Consider the following 20840-nt stretch of genomic DNA (forward strand, 5'->3'; position numbering starts at 1 on the left):
GGATCATTGTTTTGTTGGAAGACAAATCTCCCTCCCAGTCTCAGGTCTTTTGCAGACTCCATCAGGTTTTCTTCCAGAATGGTCCTGTATTTGGCTCCATCCATCTTCCCATCAATTTGAACCATCTTCCCTGTCCCTGCTGAAGAAAAGCAGGCCCAAACCATGATGCTGCCACCACCATGTTTGACAGTGGGGATGGTGTGTTCAGCTGTGTTGCTTTTACGCCAAACATAACGTTTTGCATTGTTGCCAAAAAGTTCAATTTTGGTTTCATCTGACCAGAGCACCTTCTTCCACATGTTTGGTGTGTCTCCCAGGTGGCTTGTGGCAAACTTTAAACGACACTTTTTATGGATATCTTTAAGAAATGGCTTTCTTCTTGCCACTCTTCCATAAAGGCCAGATTTGTGCAATATACGACTGATTGTTGTCCTATGGACAGAGTCTCCCACCTCAGCTGTAGATCTCTGCAGTTCATCCAGAGTGATCATGGGCCTCTTGGCTGCATCTCTGATCAGTCTTCTCCTTGTATGAGCTGAAAGTTTAGAGGGACGGCCAGGTCTTGGTAGATTTGCAGTGGTCTGATACTCCTTCCATTTCAATATTATCGCTTGCACAGTGCTCCTTGGGATGTTTAAAGCTTGGGAAATCTTTTTGTATCCAAATCCGGCTTTAAACTTCTTCACAACAGTATCTCGGACCTGCCTGGTGTGTTCCTTGTTCTTCATGATGCTCTCTGCGCTTTTAACGGACCTCTGAGACTATCACAGTGCAGATGCATTTATACGGAGACTTGATTACACACAGGTGGATTGTATTTATCCTCATTAGTCATTTAGGTCAACATTGGATCATTCAGAGATCCTCACTGAACTTCTGGAGAGAGTTTGCTGCACTGAAAGTAAAGGGGCTGAATAATTTTGCACGCTCAATTTTTCAGTTTTTGATTTGTTAAAAAAGTTTGAAATATCCAATAAATGTCGTTCCACTTCATGATTGTGTCCCACTTGTTGTTGATTCTTCACAAAAAATACAGTTTTATATCTTTATGTTTGAAGCCTGAAATGTGGCAAAAGGTCGCAAAGTTCAAGGGGGCCGAATACTTTCGCAAGGCACTGTATACTGTTTTTTTTGTATTGTTTTTTATCCCAGGCCCCCGGCCTTTTGGTAGGCCGTCATTGTAAATAATAATTTGTTCATAACTGACTTGTCTAGTTAAATAAAGGTTAAATAAAGGTTAAATAAAAAATATATTTAAAAAATTGCTGCCAAAGGTGCTTCAACAAAGTACTGAGTAAAGGGTCTGAATTCATTTTTTTTTGTATTTTTAAAAAATAAATATGCAACCATTTCTAAAAACCAGTTTTTGCTTTGTCATTATGGGGTATTGTGTGTAGATTGATGACCGAAAGAATATGGCTGTAACGTAACAAAATGTGGAAAAAGTGAAGGGGCCTGAATACTTTCCGAAGGCACTGTATGACTCAACCTTTGGAAATCCATGTGATCCAATGGAAATGCCATTAACTGTTGAACAAGTTTTCGTGTAAATCCCTGATTATATCATTGTGTTCCGGGTATGTGCCCCCTTGTGTATAATACAAATGTATTATTCCACATGTGTGGATCTTGATTTAAATCCTGTTGAATAATAAAACGTTTGGTGTATATCTCCACAATTTCAGTACAAAGTACTGTAAAGAATAGCATAGAACACACCAATACACAGCATATGTTAGGATTTCTCCTGTCCTGACCATTTGTATCCCAATTCTCAGGCTGGACATAGGAACAGACATAACCGTGAATTAATCAAGGGGGAGGTAATGGCCTCTGAACAATATGATTGATTGCATTAGACAAAAATCTGTCCAACCCTGCCTTTCCACTAATCCCATTTTAGAGTGAACAGATTTCTAAACAATGGATTCTTTGTCGTTTTCCTCTGTCTATGTATCGGAGGGGCAGACAAATTGTGGGTCACACACAACCAGCTGACTGACTGAATGCTTTGACTGCTGACTTATGAGGTACCATCTGACCATCCATGGGTGGGCCATTGGGGCCTGACCTCTGACCTGACCTGGCTCCTTATCTCTGGCTAGAGGGCCCTCTCCCAATGGCTCTATGGCCTCATCCATTAAGAAGAGGAGTTCTGGGAGAGGACAGACACAGCCCTTTACTCCATTCTTGGTCTGCATCCCAAATGGAACTATTTCCTATATAGTGCACTACTTTGGTTAGGGCCTATAGGGCTCTGGTCAAAAGTAGTGCTCTATAGGGAATATGGTGCAATTTGGGACGCTTCCTGGGTCATCTCCTGTAAAGGTATTAAACTAACAGTATGACATTTCACAACCTCTTGCAGATCAACCCAGGTTTGCAGTATGTGACCTGTGCTGTTGATGGACAAAACATTTACAGAATGAAACTTTACCTTTGGCATATCAAACAAGCAGGCACATAAACGCAAGATGGTGTCTGGTCCTTTTACTCCAGAGTCCCAGAGGCTTTTGACATACATTAGATGAGACAGAGGCATGACCCTGTCTGCTTCAGCATGAGTAATCTGACTGGGACTCAGTGGACAGGTCAAGGTCTTTCTGTATGTTAACCACAGTCTTCCCGGTCACCGCAGAGCTAGGTGATGTTAATGGGTGGTGACAGTATCAGGGGCCATAGTGCAGGGAGAAACCATCGTCCTCCTGCATACCCTTAGATGATGATGATGCTTTGGCTTGGAATGTGCACTGTCATGTCTGTTATGTCGTGTCAGCAGACTGACTGCTCCTTGTAGATGGGTGAACAAGTCGGTATAAAAGAAATAGTGCCCGCACACTCATGAGCTCCACCACGTACCTCAGCCTGGTCTCATAGACTAAACGCAACATAGTAAATCCGGGACACTCAAATTAGTATGATATGTTTCATTTGGTATGGTTACATGAGAACGATGTTTACTTAACAAAAAACAAAAGTAGGGTGGTTGGTCGTGGTGGATGGGTGGGTGTATAACACGAACTTCTAGCAACCCAAAGTTTGAGAGTTTCAATCTCGTCATGGATAAATGTAGTATTTTAGCTAATTAGCAACTTTGCAACTACTTAGCCTGTTAGCTAACCCTTCCCCTAACCCTAAACTTAACCCTTCTCCTAAGCCTAAGCCTAACCTTAACCCTTTAACCTGTTGAGTGTAGGGGGCAGTATTTTGATGTTTGGATGAAAAACGTACCCAAATGAAACTATTTCTCAGGCCCAGAAGCTAGAATATGCATATAATTGTCATATTAGGATAGAAAACCCTCTAAAGTTTCCAAAACTGTCAAAATATTGTCTGTGAGTATAACAGAACTGGTATTGCAGGCGAAAACCTGAGGAAAATCCAACTAGGAAGTGCCTCTTATTTTGAAACCTCCCTGTTCCATTGCATGCCTTCCCTCCATTTAAAGGGATATCAACCAGCCTTTTATTTAGAAAAATGAGCGAGAACGATAACATCGCGTCAGTGGATCGCTGGGTGTCAGCAGAGTTTTGCATGCGCCAACAGTTTGGAGCAGACATTTTATCTCTCTCTCCTATTGAAAAAGCTACGGTATTATTGATTGTTTATTGTAAAAACAACATGAGGATTGATTATAAAAAACATTTGACATGTTTCTACGAACTTTACGGATACTATTTGGAATTTTCGTCTGCCCCGTCGTGACCTCTCGAGCCTGTGGATTACTGAACATAACGCGCCAAACAAATGGAGGTATTTTGGATATAAAAATAATCTTTATGGAACAAAAGAAACATTTATTGTGTAACTGGGAGTCTCGTGAGAGCAAACATCCAAAGATCATCAAAGGTAAGCGATTACTTGTATTGCTTTTCTGACTTTCGTGACCAATCTACTTTGCTGCTAGCTGTTTGTAATGTTTTGTCTGCTGAGAGAGATGTCCTTACATAAACGCTTGGTTTGCTTTCGCCGTAAAGCTTTTTTGAAATCTGACACGCCAGGTGGATTAACAACAAGCTAAGCTGTGTTTTGCTATATTGCACTTGTGATTTCATGAAAAATAAATATTTTTAGTAATTTAATTTTAATTTGGCGCTCTGCAATTCAGCGGATGTTGACGAAAATGATCCCGCTAACGGGATGGGTGCACCAAGAAGTGAACCTAACTCCTAAACTTAACCTTAACCCTAACCTTAACCCTAACCCAAATCAAATCAAATCAAATTTTATTTGTCACGTACATTTTATTTGTCACAACACACATATGGTTAGCAGATGTTAATGCGAGTGTAGCGAAATGCTTGTGCTTCTAGTTCCGACAATGCAGTAATAACCAACAAGTAATCTAACTAACAATTCCAAAACTACTGTCTTATACACAGTGTAAGGGGATAAAGAATATGTACATAAAGATATATGGATGAGTGATGGTACAGAGCAGCATAGGCAAGATACAGTAGATGGTATCGAGTACAGTATATACATATGAGATGAGTATGTAAACAAAGTGGCATAGTTAAAGTGGCTAGTGATACATGTCATAAAGATGCAGTAGATGATATAGAGTACAGTATATACGTATACATATGAGATGAATAATGTAGGGTACAGTGCCTTGCGAAAGTATTCGGCCCCCTTGAACTTTGCGACCTTTTGCCACATTTCAGGCTTCAAACATAAAGATATAAAATTGTATTTTTTTGTGAAGAATCAACAACAAGTGGGACACAATCATGAAGTGGAACAACATTTATTGGATATTTCAAACTTTTTTAACAAATCAAAAACTGAAAAATTTGGCGTGCAAAATTATTCAGCCCCCTTAAGTTAATACTTTGTAGCGCCACCTTTTGCTGCGATTACAGCCGTAAGTCGCTTGGGGTATGTCTCATCTCATATGTATACGTATATACTGTACTCTATATCATCTACTGCATCTTTATGACATGTATCACTAGCCACTTTAACTATGCCACTTTGTTTACATAATCATCTCATATGTATATACTGTACTCGATACCATACCAGATGATTGAGTTGGAGGCGTGCGTGGCCACGCAGTCGTGGGTGAACAGGGAGTACAGGAGAGGGCTCAGAACGCACCCTTGTGGGGCCCCAGTGTTGAGGGTCAGCGTGGTGGAGATGTTGTTGCCTACCCTCACCACCTGGGGGTGGCCCGTCAGGAAGTCCAGTACCCAGTTGCACAGGGCGGGGTCGAGACCCAGGGTCTCGAGCTTGATGACGAGCTTGGAGGGTACTATGGTGTTGAATGCCGAGCTGTAGTCGATGAACAGCATTCTCACATAGGTATTCCTCTTGTCCAGATGGGTTAGGGCAGTGTGCAGTGTGCAGTGTGGTTGAGATTGAGATTGCATCGTCTGTGGACCTATTTGGGCGGTAAGCAAATTGGAGTGGGTCTAGGGCAGGGGTGTCAAAGTCAAATGGACGGAGGGCCAAATAAAAAAATCAGCTACAAGACGAGGGCCGGACTGTTCGAATGTTCATTGAAAAATTTTTAAATGACGCATATAGTCTAGTGAACCTAATTGAACCTACTGAAAACCTAACAAATATATTACAATATGATCAGATAAATAAAGCAATATTTTCTTATGGCTCTGTCAGTAATCTTTAATTTTCAACAGACACAAAAGACAAATTTCCTTTATATAAATATCCCCATAACATGAACATTAAATGAAAGAAACCGGTATTCAAGGCACCATCAGTAGACTATATTTTCTATTTTAGCAAAAGTGGGCTAAATTTACTTCAAAGAAAAAACAATAATAGCAATTTTCTATCATCCACTCAACTGAAATATTTTTAAAATATAATTGGATTGAAATACAAAAAAATAAAGTGCAAAAATCTATTAATCAAAAACAACACTTTGTTTAAGGAGAAGTAACATGCAGTGAAAACAAATATTAAATTTTAACTTTTAAACTTGAACTGAGTAAAAACTCTAAATATGTGATTGCACAGTAATGTTCACTTGTTTGAGGTTGAGGGTGATACTTGGTGGTGTCCCATCTTTTCCACAAGTTCATCAATGTTCGGGGTAAGGCTCTGAGCTGAAGAAATCCTCAGAATTGAGTGGAGGTGTTCAGCAGTAAGTCGACTTCTGTGTGATGTTTTGTTCAGGTTCATCAAAGAAAACAGTTGTTCACACAGGTATGTGCTGCCAAACATGAACTCCGCAGCACCCACTGCCGCATATTTTGCCCTCAGTGCATCATTGCATTGGAGGTCAATCAACTCCATTTGGAGGTTTGGTGGTGAGCTTTCCACGTCAACAGCAAATGGGTTACCGAGCAGTTCCAACCTGCTTTTTTGTGCTTCAAAGTCAGCAAATCGGCATCGAAAGTCAGCGGCAAGCATACCTATTTTATCAGCCAACTGTGTGCTCGGGAACGCACTGGTAGAGAGCTTCTCTTTCATGGTCTGGCAGCTGGGAAAGTGGCTCAAATTTTCTTTCCGCATCTGCGTCTCCCACAGAGTCAGTTTGGTTTTAAATGCCTTCACTGTACTGTACATATCAGAGATGACACGATCCCGACCCTGCAGCTGCAAGTTTATTGCATTCAGATGACTCGTAATGTCACACAGAAAAGCCATTTCACACAGAAACATTTCGTCTCGGAGTTGTGTTGTGTCTTTCCCTTTGCTGTCCAAGAACAGACAAATCTCCTCACGAAGCTCGAAACATCTTTGAAGCACCTTTCCCTGGCTTACCCATCGCACCTCTGTGTGATAAGGCAAATCACCATGCTCCGTTTCTAACTCCGTCAGAAATGCCTTGAACTGGCGGTGATTCAAACCTTTGGCTCTGATAAAGTTAACTGTGCGCGTGATGATGCTCATTACATGCTCCATTTTCAAGGCTTTACCGCACAACGCTTCCTGGTGTATGATACAATGATAAGCTGTCAGCTCACCTGTCGCGTTTTCCTCTTGCATCTTTTCCCGTATCTTCGCCACCAGTCCGCTCCTGTGTCCACACATCGCAGGTGCTCCGTCGGTTGTCAAACCCACGAGTTTTTCCCAAGGCAGCTCCATCTCATTTACACATCTTGACACCTCTTCATACAAATCATGCCCCGTAGTTGTGCCATGCATAGGACGTAAAGCCAAAAACTCCTCTGTCACGCTTAGGTTGGAGTCCACTCCGCGGATGAAAATTGACAACTGGGCAATGTCAGAAATGTCGGTGCTCTCATCCACAGCCAAGGAATATGCAATAAAATATTTTCCCTTTTTCACAAGCTGCTCTTTTAGATTGATGGACAACTGGTCTACTCTCTCGGCAATGGTGTTTCTGCTCAGACTCACATTTAAAAAGAGTTGCCTTTTTTCTGGGCAAACTTCGTCACAAACTTTAATCATGCAGTTTTTGATGAAATCCCCCTCCGTAAATGGCCGGGCTGATTTAGCGATCTCTTCTGCCAAAATAAAACTGGCCTTTTGTAGCCTTTGTTCCATGTCCATATTCTTGTTTTTGTCCGCGTGTTTCGTTTCATAATGTCGTCTCAGATTATACTCTTTCAGTACCGCCACACTTTCTCCACACAGAAGACACACAGGTTTTCCAGCTACCTTCGTGAACATATACTCCGACTCCCACCTTGTTTGAAACCCCCGGTTCTCAGTATCCACCTTCCGTTTTGCCATTTTTGATGGGTATCTGAAAGTTAATTTTACTGTGATGCTGACGACTGCTGTGCCAATAAATATTGAAATGAAGCAGCCTACTGCTCGGTGCGTCACCTTTGCATTGTGGGAAATGTAGTATTGGTGCGTGTAAAAGATCTGCGGGCTGCCGGCTTGCTGCGGGCCGGTTCTAATAATAAATCAAGATCATCCCAGGGGCCGTAAAAAACCTTCTTGCGGGCCGGATGTGGCCCGCGGGCCTTGACTCTGACATATGTGGTCTAGGGTGTCAGGTAGGGTGGAGGTGATATGGTCCTTGACTAGTCTCTCAAAGCACTTCATGATGACGGAAGTGAGTGCTACGGGGCGGTAGTCGTTTTGCTCAGTTACCTTAGCTTTCTTGGGAACAGGAACAATGGTGGCCCTCTTGAAGCATGTGGGAACAGCAGACTGGTAAAGGGATTGATTGAATATGTCCGTAAACACACCGGCCAGCTGGTCTGCGCATGCTCTGAGGGCGCGGCTGGGGATGCCGTCTGGGCCTGCAGCCTTGCGAGGGTTAACACGTTTAAATGTTTTACTCACCTCGGCTGCAGTGAAGGAGAGACCGCATGTTTTCGTTGCAGGCCGTGTCAGTGGCACTGTATTGTCCTCAAAGCGGGCAAAAAAGTTATCTGTCTGCCTGGGAGCAAGACATCCTGGTCCGTGACTGGGCTGGTTTTCTTCTTGTAGTCCGTGATTGACTGTAGACCCCTAGCCTAGCTAACGTTAGCCAGCTAGCTAACGTTAGGCACCTAGCCACTTAGCTAGAAATTTGTAACGTATCATGTATTTTGCAAATTCATAACACAGTACGTTTGCAAATTTGTAACAAATTGTATGTTTTGCAAATATGTAACATATAATTCATAGCATATCCTTAGCCACTGGAAGTAGGGGTGCTGAGGGTGTTGCAGTACCCCCTGAAAAATCTTTATAAAAATATATATTAATAATAAATAAAAATGAAAATAAATATTTATTCACAAAATTAGTGCACTGGCCTTTAATAGTCCTGTACTAGCGAACCGATATGGCCGTCTGCAGTGCCCCCCTTGGTGACGAAAAAAATCGCCACACCCCCAAACTACTTCCTGCTGCTATGAACATATCATATGAAATGGGTGATAGACATCCACAACTGAATACATACGAAACATAACATATCACACTAAATGGAGTGTGTCAGATTTAAGTACAGAATAATGTTGAATGCTCTGAGACTAGATTCTGTACCTTTATAAATAAACAAACAGCATTTCGATCCTACAAGGATCTTGCTCAGTTCATTTTCCCGGAAGTTCACCAATTTTACCTGAAGTTCACCACACCCACATTTATAAACATAAGACAAGTAACGATTAGTGCAGTCTATACATAATTAAGTTGAAAGGGGCCGCACATTTAGAGGTAAAGGATGGAAACTGTTTTCCCTCAGTAGTGAGTTTCTGTCAGACGGATGGTTGTCAGGTCAGATTTGTCCCCCCCAGAAAAACGGACACCTTCCTTGACCATGTCCAAGAGGGCAGTTACAGGTGCACTGTCACGTCCTGACCTTAGTTCCTTTTTTATGTCTCTATTTTGATTTGGTCAGGGCGTGAGTTGGGGTGGGCATTCTATGTGTTTGGCCTGGTATGGTTCCCAATCAGAGGCAGCTGTCAATTGTTGTCTCTGATTGAGAACCATACTTAGGTAGCCTTTTCCCACCTGTAGGTTTTGGGGTAGGTTTCGGGTCGAGAGCCAGACCCTGTCCCCCGGTACAAACACGGGGGCCTCACTGCAGTGGCGGTCAGCACTCCTCTTCTGCCGTCCACTGGCTTGTTGGAGGGATTCCTGGACGGCCCTCAAGGTCTCCTTGGAGCGCTGCACCCACTCCTCCACCGCAGGAGCCTCGGTCTGACTCGGATGCCACGGTGTCAGGATCGGCTGGTACCCCAACACGCACTGAAATGGTGACATGTTGGTAGAGGAGTGGCTTAGTGAGTTCTGGGCCATTTCAGCCCAGGGGATGTATCTCGCCCACTCCCCTGGCCGGTCCTGGCAATACGATCGCAGAAACCTACCCACCTCCTGGTTCACTCTCCCCACCTGCCCATTACTCTCGGGGTGATAACCGGAGGTCAGGCTATCCGAGACCCCCAGACGCTCCATGAACGCCCTCCATACCCGGGACGTGAACTGGGGACCCCGATCAGAGATGATGTCCTCCGGCACCCCGCAGTGCCGGAAGACGTGGGTGAATAATACCTCCGCAGTCTGTAGGGCTGTAGGGAGACCGGGCAACGGGAGGAGACGGCAGGACTTAGAGAACCGATCCACAATCACCAAAACCGTAGTGTTCCCCTGAGACGGGGAGAGATCGGTCAGGAAATCTACGGATAGGTGAGACCATGGCCATTGTGGAACAGGGAGGGGTTGTAACTTCCCTCTAGGAAGGTGCCTAGGAGCCTTACTCTGGGTGCACACCGAACAGGAAAATACATAAACCCTAACGTCCCTAGCCAAGGTGGGCCACCAATACTTCTTCCGGAGGCCCCCCACTGTCCTCGACAACCCAGGGTGACCGGAGGAGGGTAGGGAGTGAGCCCACCGAATCAGTTGGTCCCGGACACCAAGCGGCACGTACTTCCGCCCAGCCGGACACTGAGGAGGCGCAGGCTCCGCCCTTAACGCCCGCTCTATGTCTGAGTCCACCTCCCATACCACTGGTGCCATCAGCCTCAAGGCAGGAAGGATGGGAGTAGGCTCGGTGGACCGATCCTCCGTGTCGTAAAGGTGGGACAGTGCGTCAGCCTTTACGTTCTGGGAGCTTGGTCTATATGACAGAGTAAACTGGAATCGGGTGAAGAACATGGCCCACCTTGCCTGACGTGGGTTCAGTCTCCTAGCTGCCCGAATATACTCCAGATTCTGGTGGTCGGTCCAGATGAGAAAGGGGTGCTTAGCCCCCTCAAGCCAGTGTCTCCACACTCTCAGAGCCCTGACCACCGCTAACAACTTCCGGTCCCCCACATCATAGTTACGCTCCGCTGGACTGAGCTTCCTCGAAAAGAAAGCGCAGGGGTGGAGTTTTGGTGGCATACCCGAGCGCTGTGATAGCACGGCACCCACCCCAGCCTCAGACGCGTCCACCTCCACTATGAATGCTAGAGAGGGGTCCGGGTGCGCCAACACGGGTGCATCCGTGAACAGCGCCTTCAACCTATTGAAGGCTCTGTCCTCCTCTGCTGACCACCGCAAACGCACCGGGCCCCCCTTCAGCAGTGAGGTAATGGGAGCCTGGCCAAAAACCCCGGATAAACCTCCAGTAGTAATTGGCAAACCCCAAAAACCGCTGCACCCCCTTTACCGTGGTCGGAGTTGGCCAATTACGCACAGCCTTAATGCGGTCACACTCCATCACCATCCCCTAGGTGGAAATGCGATAACCCAGGAAGGAGACGGCTCGTTTGGAGAACACACACTTCTCAGCCTTGACGTATAGGTCATGCTCCAGGAGTCTACCAAGCACCTTGGAATAGATCAGAATGTCATCGATATAAACAACCACGCCCTGCCCGTGCAGGTCCCTGAGAATCTCGTCTACAAAGGATTGAAAGATGGCTGGATCATTCTTTAACCCATACGTCATGACGAGGTACTCATAGTGGCCCGATGTGGTACTAAACACGGTTTTCCACTCGTCTCCATCCCAAATACGTACCAGACTATACGCGCTCTTGAGATCCAGTTTTGTGAAGAACTGTGCTCCGTGAAATGATTCCACCGCTGTAGCGATGAGAGGTAGTGGGTAACTAAACCCCACTGTGATGGCATTTAGACCTCTATAATCAATGCACGGATGCAGACCTCCCTCCTTTTTGTTCACAAAAAAGTAACTCGAGGAGACGGGTGAGATGGAGGGCCGAATGTACCCCTGTCCCAGAGACTCCGTGACATATGTCTCCATAGCCAACGTCTCCTCCTGGGAGAATGGGTCACGTGACTCTTGGGAAGCGCAGTGTTTACCTGGAGATCTATCGCACAATCCCCTCCCGGTCGATGAGGTGGTAATTTAGTCGCTGTCTTTTTACTGAAAGTGATTGCCAAATCGGCATATTCGGGGAGGATGCGCACCGGGGAACCCTGGTCTGGACTCTCCACCGACGTGGCACAGATGGAAACTCCCAGACACCTTCCAGAACACTCCTCTGACCACCCCTGGAGAACCCCCTGTCTCCACGAAATCTTAGGATTGTGCCGAGCCAGCCAGGGAATCCCCAGCACCACTGGAAACGCAGGCGAATCGATAATAAAGAGACTTATACGCTCCCTATGATTCCCCTGCGTCACCATGTCCAGTGGAACTGTGGCCTCCCTGACCAACCCTGTCCCTAATGGCCGGCTATCTAGGGAGTGCACGGGAAAGGGAGAATCTATCAGCACAAGCGGAACACCCAGCTTGATGGTTAGTCCGCGATCCATAAAGTTCCCAGCTGCACCTGAATCGACTAGCGCCTTATGCTGGGAAGAGGGGAAAAAAATCAAGGAAAAAAATCAAGACAAACATGTGACCAACAGGGGGTTCTGGGTGAGTTTGGTGCTGACTCACCTGGGGTGACCGAGAAGCGTTCCGCCTGCCATCTCGACTCCCAGATGAGCCCCCCCAGCACCGATCTGCCGTGTGTCCTCTCCGACCACAGCTGGTGCAGGGGGAGCCTCCTCCTCCGGTACCCCTCGGCACGGCTCCTCCCAACTCCATCGGAATGGGAGCGGGGGTGCTGGGTGGTGGAACGCACAGGACCCTCTCCAAACACCCGCGGGCAGCCAGCAGATTGTCCAGCCGGATAGACATGTCAATTAGTTAATCTTGGGAGAGAGCGGTGTGCCGACACGCTAGCTCCCTGCGGACGTCCTCCCGGAGACTACACCGGTAGTGGTCTATAAGGGCCCTTTCGTTCCACTCAGACCCAGGGGCCAAGGTCCGGAACTCCAGCGCGTAATCCTGGGCGCTCCTCTTCTCCTGCCTAAGGTGGAACAGTCGCTCTCCCGAGTAGTGAATTCCGAGTAGTGCTCCTTCGCTGAGTCTGGGCCATTCCAGACCACGTTTGCCCACTCCAGAGCACGACCCGTCAGGCAAGAGACGAGGACACTCACCCTCTCCGCTCCCGGGGGAGTCGGTCTCACGGTCGCCAGGTACAGTTCTAGTTGGAGTAAGAACCCCTGACACCCCGCCGCCGCTCCATCATAATCCCTCGGGAGCGCAAGACGGAGAGCGCTGGAGCCGGGGGATGGGGAGAGAGGAGAAGGGAATCCTGAGCTGGGGAAGCCGAAGGTGGAGAGAGGAGACCACTTCTCTCCCATCGGTCCATTCTCTCCATCATTTGGTCCATGGTGGATCCGATCCGATGGAGGACGGTGGTGTGGTGGAGGACACGTTCCTCCATCGATGGGAGGGGGTTGGCAGCTGCTCCTGCTGACTCCATATTTACCAGGTGCGGTATTCTGTAATGCCCGGGGTGTAGTGGAGGAAGGAGTCAGACGCAGAAGACCGAGAGTTCAGAGTAGCGCTACGTCTTTATTCACCAACCAGGTGAAAACAGACACCACTCAAAACAAATGCCCCAAAACACAGGGGAACTAAACAGTCCCAAAAACAACTCACGTACACGAACAACCGTGACATACAGGCGTGTACAATGAGTACACATAAAACAATCCCGCACACCCAACAGGCTGGCCGGCTGGCTAATAAAGCCCAACTAATAAGCCTAATTAACAACAGGTGTAACTAATAAACAGACAAGGAGGGGGAGGAAAAGATCAGTGGAAGCTAGTAGGCCGGTGACGACGACCGCCGAGCGCCACCCGAACGGGAAGGGGAGCCACCTTCGATAGGAGTCGTGACACATTCGACAATCGGTCGAAAAACTTCAAAACCTTATTCCTTACAATTCATGTCAAAAAAAACTTCAAAACGTTATTCCTTACAATTCATGTAAAAAAACCTTCAAAACCTTATTCCTTACAATTCATGTTTTGACTGTATTTTTTTCCATCTTTGAATGTGTTTGTTATTCAATGCATTTCTATGGGCTATAGTAGTAAAGGCCAAATTCAATATTTTATCAAATATTGTTTTTTATTTTTGGCGGATACCTAAATGGGTCCAAAAAGTCCAAATCAAATATCTAAATGATTCATGGTTTGACCATCTTAAAACAATTCCATATGTAAATGTGCAGGCTCTATTTCTTTTACATCTACTTTGTTTGGCCCCACACCCCACTAAATGATGTGTATTTGATCACACTTGACTACTGAACAGTAACAAGTTGTAAGAGGTGCGTAACTGGCTGCAGGGAAGTCAGGCGCAGGAAAGCAGACATAGGTGACCACCGGAGCATTTTATTTAGGCAAAACAAACTGCACCCAGAAACAACAAAATACGGGTTAAAATAACCCGTCGCAAACCGGTTAGAAATGCACATACACTTTACAACAAACAATTCCACACACAGACATGGGGGGAACAGAGGGTTATATACACGTCACGTAATGAGGGCATGTAAACCAGGTGTGTGGGAAAACAAGACAAAACAAATGGAAAATGAAAGGTGAGGGCCTCCCGGGTGCAGCGCCAGCTGTGCCACCAGAGACTCTGGGTTCGCGCCCAGGCTCTGTCGTAACCGGCCGCGACCGGGAGGTCCGTGGGGCGACGCACAATTGGCCTAGCAGTGTCCGGGTTACCACGAAATTGGGGAGAAAAAGGGGTAAAATTAAAAATAAAAAATTAATAAAAAATGAAATCGGATCGGCGATGGCTAGAAGACCGGTGACGTCGACCGCCGAACGCTGCCCATATAAGGAGAGGTACCGACTTCGGCGGAAGTCGTGACACGAGAGCAATGTGTTGACTGTTGATGTGCTGTGAAGTGGAATGCTCTTTAAGCTCAATTTCAACAATTTCATTGTCCAGCGATGGTCTTGGGTTAACTATTCAACTACCGAGACATTTTTACTGTATGCGTCGGTTACATGGAAAACGTGTCATATTTCTATTAGAGAAGTGTGATTTTTGATGTCTAAAACTAGTGAAAATGTTTTGAGATATTTTTAGAGCATAGAATATTCATACTTTGCATTACTCAGCTCAGCTCTGATTAACAAACAGGTTTGCTTACACAAGCTATTTGTTTTAATTTTCATGTATTGTGGATGACTCGTGTGCATGGAGTGCCTGAATTTCTGCTTACCTGGTCTTATTGGCTCAGGGGGTATTTCATTGGACTTATGTTTTGGTTCTGTGAGTGTCTGTGTCTGTTTTTCATTATGTGTTTGGGGGGGGGGGGGGGGGGGTGCATGCTGGCCTTTAGAAGCCTGCTTAATGCTGTTTCTGTGCTATTGATTCCAATGTCATCATTTGCAGTGGGAGACTGATCACACTGTGATCAGCGAGAGTGTTTTACACTCGAGGAAGATTTGTTTCTGAGCAGAGCATATGATAGCTCTAGCCATTAAGTTAAGAGATCCTTGTGTGTGCCGGTTAAGCATGCAGCAGCTGAACAGCTGGACATGGATTTGAGAAGGCGGAGGCAAGGATTGTGTGGTGCTCTGTGTAGGCTTCTTCAAATGAGATGAACAGCAGTGAAGGTATCTGCTCTATCCAATACATCCAATTTATAGTCAGGGCCACATGACTGAAATTATGGAGACAGATGAGAGTGGGTGAAAAAAACTCAATTCAACAGAAGTAAAAATGTGAACATTGTGGTTCAAGGCAGCAACACCCCTCAATGTGTAAGTAGATGAAGAGAGAGAGAAAGAAGGAGAGAGAGAAATAAATAAAGGAGAGAGAAAGAAATAGGGAGAGAGAAAGAGAGAGAGAGCAAGCGAGAGACTTTCAATAGGCTAGTATGATTCTCAAGCCAACTGCTGTAAACTGTAGAGATTCCATGTTAGAGAACTTAATCTTGTTTTCATGAGAACAGAATTAGAGGTAGAATGTTTTGGTGCATTGTTGTGACATTACATATTCGAAGCTAATCTGTCATCTTGTCAAGGTGACCATGCTCAGACCTGCCCCTGCCCCATATAATTCATTCAAGACACAAACGTACATACATAGCTCAAACTGTAGGATAAATGTACCATGATTCGTTTGACGTGTAGGGTGGCCTATATGGTTTATAATGTTTCATATATGGAAATCCACAGTCACTGCGCCCTTGGTTGCGCGTCTTTTATGCTGTGTCTCTTTAAATACAGTAGGCAGTGCTGTCGGCCTGTGTGGAGCGCAGAGCGCAGGTTACCGCTGTGGTGTGCACGACCCGCAGGGCTGTTTGACAGGCACTCTGGACACAGAGAGACAAGTCGCCTCACCGTGACACGCTCGCTGCATCATACCGACTTTGACCTAACAGCAGATTACGGGGTACGGAAATGATCGTCTCCTGCGTACCGTCATCAACATAATTGAGTTTGCTTCAAGGACCATATGCTATTCTGCCTTATTCTGTCCTTGTAAATAAGCTTGTGGCAGCATCCACAGAATGCTGTATTGAACTAGACAGAGATTGGTTTGTAACGGGATTGAGAATCGCAGTGACAGAGGACAGACGCACGGACGTTATGGTGAATACATAAATTAGAAACCCTATCGCAACATTTAGACTACCACTGGATCTATACTCTTCATTTTGTGAGGAGCCAAGATTGTGAATGAGAGCTGTATCAGACCGATTCTTATTTCAGAGTTGCGTCTTTCCATTAGGTTCAGACAAATATTTCCGTATATGCGGTAACGGATTGTATTCGACTCTCCCTTGGATTACTCTCTTATGACTCCTATTTGAGGTAGGTTATGCTCCTTATCACATTTTATTTATTTAAATGAAAGTTGTCAAACAATTATAATTTTTTGCCAGATATGAAATTGTAGGCTATTATGGGCGTTTTCTATAAGCAGATAAACATTTACATGTAAATGTATTGTACTCTATAACGTCTATCAGCAGATTTCTAATGTATCAAATCTGGTTCTATCAGCTGGTTTCTACAGTATAATATCTGAGAAATGTGCCCCCATCACAATTGTTGACTTTCAGACAGTGTAGTGTAATTTCAGCAAACCCCATGCAGTGATACAACTTGTTCACTACTCATCATTGGTCCTCTTCTCTCCCCTTGGATCTTTATGTATGCTGCAGTGGGCTCTGACATAAATGTAAGTAATACAAACATCAGAATGTAGCCTACAGCCTATAGCTTATTAAAAGTAGACCCTTATTTTTGCAGCCTGCTGAAGGTTGTGGTGAGAGACCTACTTGTTGTGTTTACTACATGTACTTACATGTATGTGTAACTGATAGATGCATGCACACACACACACACACACACACACACACACACACACACACACACACACACGCACACACACACACACACACACACACACACACACACACACACTACATCTTAATGTACGTCAATTGTAAAGTCTTTTGTTTGCAATGTCTTTTCCGTTACGTGTCGGACCCCAGTATAACTAGCTGTCGCCATTGGCGTCAGCTGATGGGAAACTAAATAAAAATTGTAAAAAACAAATGATCACTGGTAGTTAATGGTGGAAAGAGTCATTATCACTGAGCTGACATGGAAAACATAACAGATGGGCCTACCATCACCGGACCAGGATGCCTGCTTTATTGATTTTAACAGACTCTAAACGCAAGAATAGTTTTATTTAATTCGTTTTCTTGCATATGTTCTACATATATTACAAAGAGGTCATAACAATAGTCCCAGAAAGAGGGTAAAACAATAGTCCCATTAGCAAGTTATTTGATTTTGGACTGGTATGTGATGCTATCTATCTGATTCACCTCAACCTCAAATAAGATCAATTTGTTTAATTTGTGACTGCCAGCACTGAACACAGTGTGGATCTCACAACAACACCTTGTGATACATGCAGGGTTTATTTGGATTATTTAAGTGCTAATGGAAATGTGAGAGCGCCCTAGTCTCCACCAGTAGCCAACTCATCCCAGCGTGTGCCATCATGCCGAGTCAGTGGCTCAGCTAGGCTGCATGTAATTATTCCCCTGCCTGTTATGGAGGGCTGGCTTTATGTAAATATCCTGGGGCCTTGAATCAACACATCGCCACTCTCACTTGACCCAAAGTGTGAAGTAGCTGGACTTTCTTTAGAGCCCTCATGCTAATGTTTAACTAGCATAATGATTTGCAGATCCACATCAGAGAGCAGAGGAGACCTGCCTGTCTCTCTGCCTTCCTGACTTTCTTCTTTCACTTCCTTCACCCTCTGTTGTTCTGTTACTAGAGCTAATGAAATGCTTAGATATATGTTTGTAGATTTATTCTCCTTTGTGGCAGCTCAGTAATGGGGCAATTGACTGAAGTGATATTCAGTGGTATTTATCATGAAGCATCATCATCTGTCAGCAGGTGCTCTCCAGAAGCATATTTATTCAGTAAGGACTGGAGGTAAGCAAACATTCCCACATTTAATAGCTTTCTTGGGTCAGAATAACAGAATAGCAATATCTCAAGTCTGTAAAATGACAACAAGGCCTTGAAATGCCCAGTTATTAATGCTAGGACTGTTGCCATTGTACAGTAGCCTATGGGCAATTCCACGGTAACATAAATGTATGACAAACAAAAACCATTGATTTGAAAGTTTAACAAACCATACAACTCTATGCACAAGGATACTCTATGCACAAGGATACTCTATGCACAAGGAGACTCTATGCACAAGGATACTCTATGCACAAGGAGACTCTATGCACAAGGATACTCTATGCACAAGGATACATTACTTGGGAAATGTAATTACAGTAAAATCCCCCTCAGGGTTTTATGTAACCACGTTTTCCAAACACTCTGCAGAAAGATAGGGGTGTCAGCTATGACATGGCACCTTGAGTTTGTTTATTGAACTACAGTAAGTGGGGTGAATTTACACCCGTTAACAAAATTACATTATGGGTCCCTGATCTGTACAACACAGAAATGCATAATTATGGATATGAATGTCATTCTCTGTTTCACAAGTTTGGACATCACAGCTGAGAATTGCAGGGCACAGTAGAATACAGCACAGCACAGTAGAATACAGCACAGCAATGCAGAGTAGAGTTTAGTACAGTGCAGTACAGTACAGTAAACTAGAGTATAGTTCAGTACAGAATACAGTACAATATACTGTACTATACTATACTTTTCTTTACTGTCCTTCATTGTACTGTGCTCTACTCAATATACTGTATTGCACTGTACTCTACTCAATGTACTGTATTGCACTGTACTCTACTCAATGTACTGTATTGTACTGTACTATCTAAACTTGGGAAACATATGTCTATGATAGGTTCAGATTTGGTCCATTCCAGTCCATCTGTGGACGTCAACATGAAGGCCAGAGTGGACTGACCAAATTTCAACGACTTTTCAACGTCTATGGACGTCCGGTGTTGGTCGTGTGACATTTTTTGTAAAATCACTATAACTAATTGGTAGGTCTATCTTTACATGTTGCCTCTGTGAACTTTCATTATCGTCGCTCATGACAAATGAGAATTTTTTGGAGGCAATATTTCTTAAACTTACAGAAGGTAAACAATATCTCCAAAACTAAATATAAGTGTTGGTATTAGTTGACAGGGGTGTTTACGTCAACATTATTGCCTTTTGATGTATTTCTGATACCCTTTAAGACTTTTTCTTGTTGATGTTTTTTAAGACCTCTTTTCCATCCATAAATCAAAGCCTTTACTTATGTATGTCTAATTTTTAAGATGGAAAATGGTTGAAAAATGTATCTATGCCTTCATTTCCCAAAAATATAGAGTCTTAGCTTTCATTTGACATTTGTTCCTCATGGGTCCTTTTCCATGGAAATACCCGTTGTCATCACGCTCTCGAGATAAAAGGGTATAAAACCCAGTACCCGCTATTAATGGCAGGTTGTATGTACACTGCTCAAAAAAAATAAAGGGAACACTAAAATAACACATCCTAGATCTGAATGAATGAAATATTCTTATTAAATACTTTTTTATTTACATAGTTGAATGTGCTGACAACAAAATCACACAAAAATGATCAATGGAAATCAAATTTGTCAACCCATGGAGGTCTGGATTTGGAGTCACACTCAAAATTAAAGTGGAAAACCACACTACAGGCTGATCCAACTTTGATGTAATGTCCTTAAAACAAGTCAAAATGAGGCGGGCGGGCGGGCCAGTCCATAGCATCAATGCCTAACTCTTACAGGATCTGCTGACACACTCCAGCCACATGAGGTGGCTCTTGCATTAGGAGGAACCCAGGGCCAACCACACCAGCATATGGTCTCACAAGGGGTCTGAGGATCTCATCTCGGTACCTAATGGCAGTCAGGCTACCTCTGGCGAGCACATGGAGGGCTGTGCGGCCCCCCAAAGAAATGCCACCCCACACCATGACTGACCCACCACCAAACCGGTCATGCTGGAGGATGTTGCAGGCAGCAGAACGTTCTCCACGGCGTCTCCAGACTGTCACGTCTGTCACATGTGCTCAGTGTGAACCTGCTTTCATCTGTGAAGAGCACAGGGCGCCAGTGGCGAATTTTCCAATCTTGTTGTTCTCTGGCAAATGCCAAACATCCTGCACGGTGTTGGGCTGTAAGCACAACCCCCACCTGTGGACGTCGGGCCCTCATACCACCCTCATGGAGTCTGTTTCTGACCATTTGAGCAGGCACATGCACATTTGTGGCCTGCTGGAGGTCATTTTGCAGGGCTCTGGCAGTGCTCCTCCTGCTCCTCCTTGCACAAAGGCGGAGGTAGCGGTCCTGCTGCTGGGTTGTTGCCCTCCTACGGCCTCCTCCGCGTCTCCTGATGTACTGAGCTGTCTCCTGGTAGCGCCTCCATGCTCGTGACTACGCTGACAGACACAGCAAACCTTCTTGCCACAGCTCGCATTGATGTGCCATCCTGGATGAGCTGCACTAACTGAGCCACTTGTGTGGGTTGTAGAAAGCACCACCAGCATTCAAAAGTGACCAAAACATCAGCCAGGAAGCATAGGAACTGAGAAGTGGTCTGTGGTCCCCACCTGCAGAACCACTCCTTTATTGGGGGTGTCTTGCTAAA

At 45.0% G+C, this 20840-nt stretch overlaps 1 protein-coding gene across 7 annotated transcripts in view; it reads left to right on the forward strand.

The window, feature by feature from the left end:
- The first annotated feature begins 16002 nt into the window (after nucleotides 1-16002).
- The window catches only part of wscd2 (WSC domain sialate O sulfotransferase 2), a 158610-nt gene continuing 153772 nt past the window's right edge, over nucleotides 16003-20840 (forward strand). For 3 of the 7 annotated variants that reach the window (XM_021621664.3, XM_036935965.2, XM_090190805.1), the window contains exons 1-2: nucleotides 16003-16527; nucleotides 16881-16897. The gene's annotated coding sequence lies outside the window, so the exon portion shown is untranslated. Of the gene's footprint in view, nucleotides 16528-16782; nucleotides 16898-20840 lie in introns of all 7 variants that reach the window. The other 4 variants (XM_021621665.3, XM_090190802.1, XM_090190806.1 and 1 more) reach the window with 2 other exon arrangements.

Source organism: Oncorhynchus mykiss, chromosome 11 (assembly GCF_057628025.1).
Source record: "Oncorhynchus mykiss isolate SJ-2025 chromosome 11, ASM5762802v1, whole genome shotgun sequence".
Classification (NCBI taxonomy): domain Eukaryota; kingdom Metazoa; phylum Chordata; class Actinopteri; order Salmoniformes; family Salmonidae; genus Oncorhynchus; species Oncorhynchus mykiss.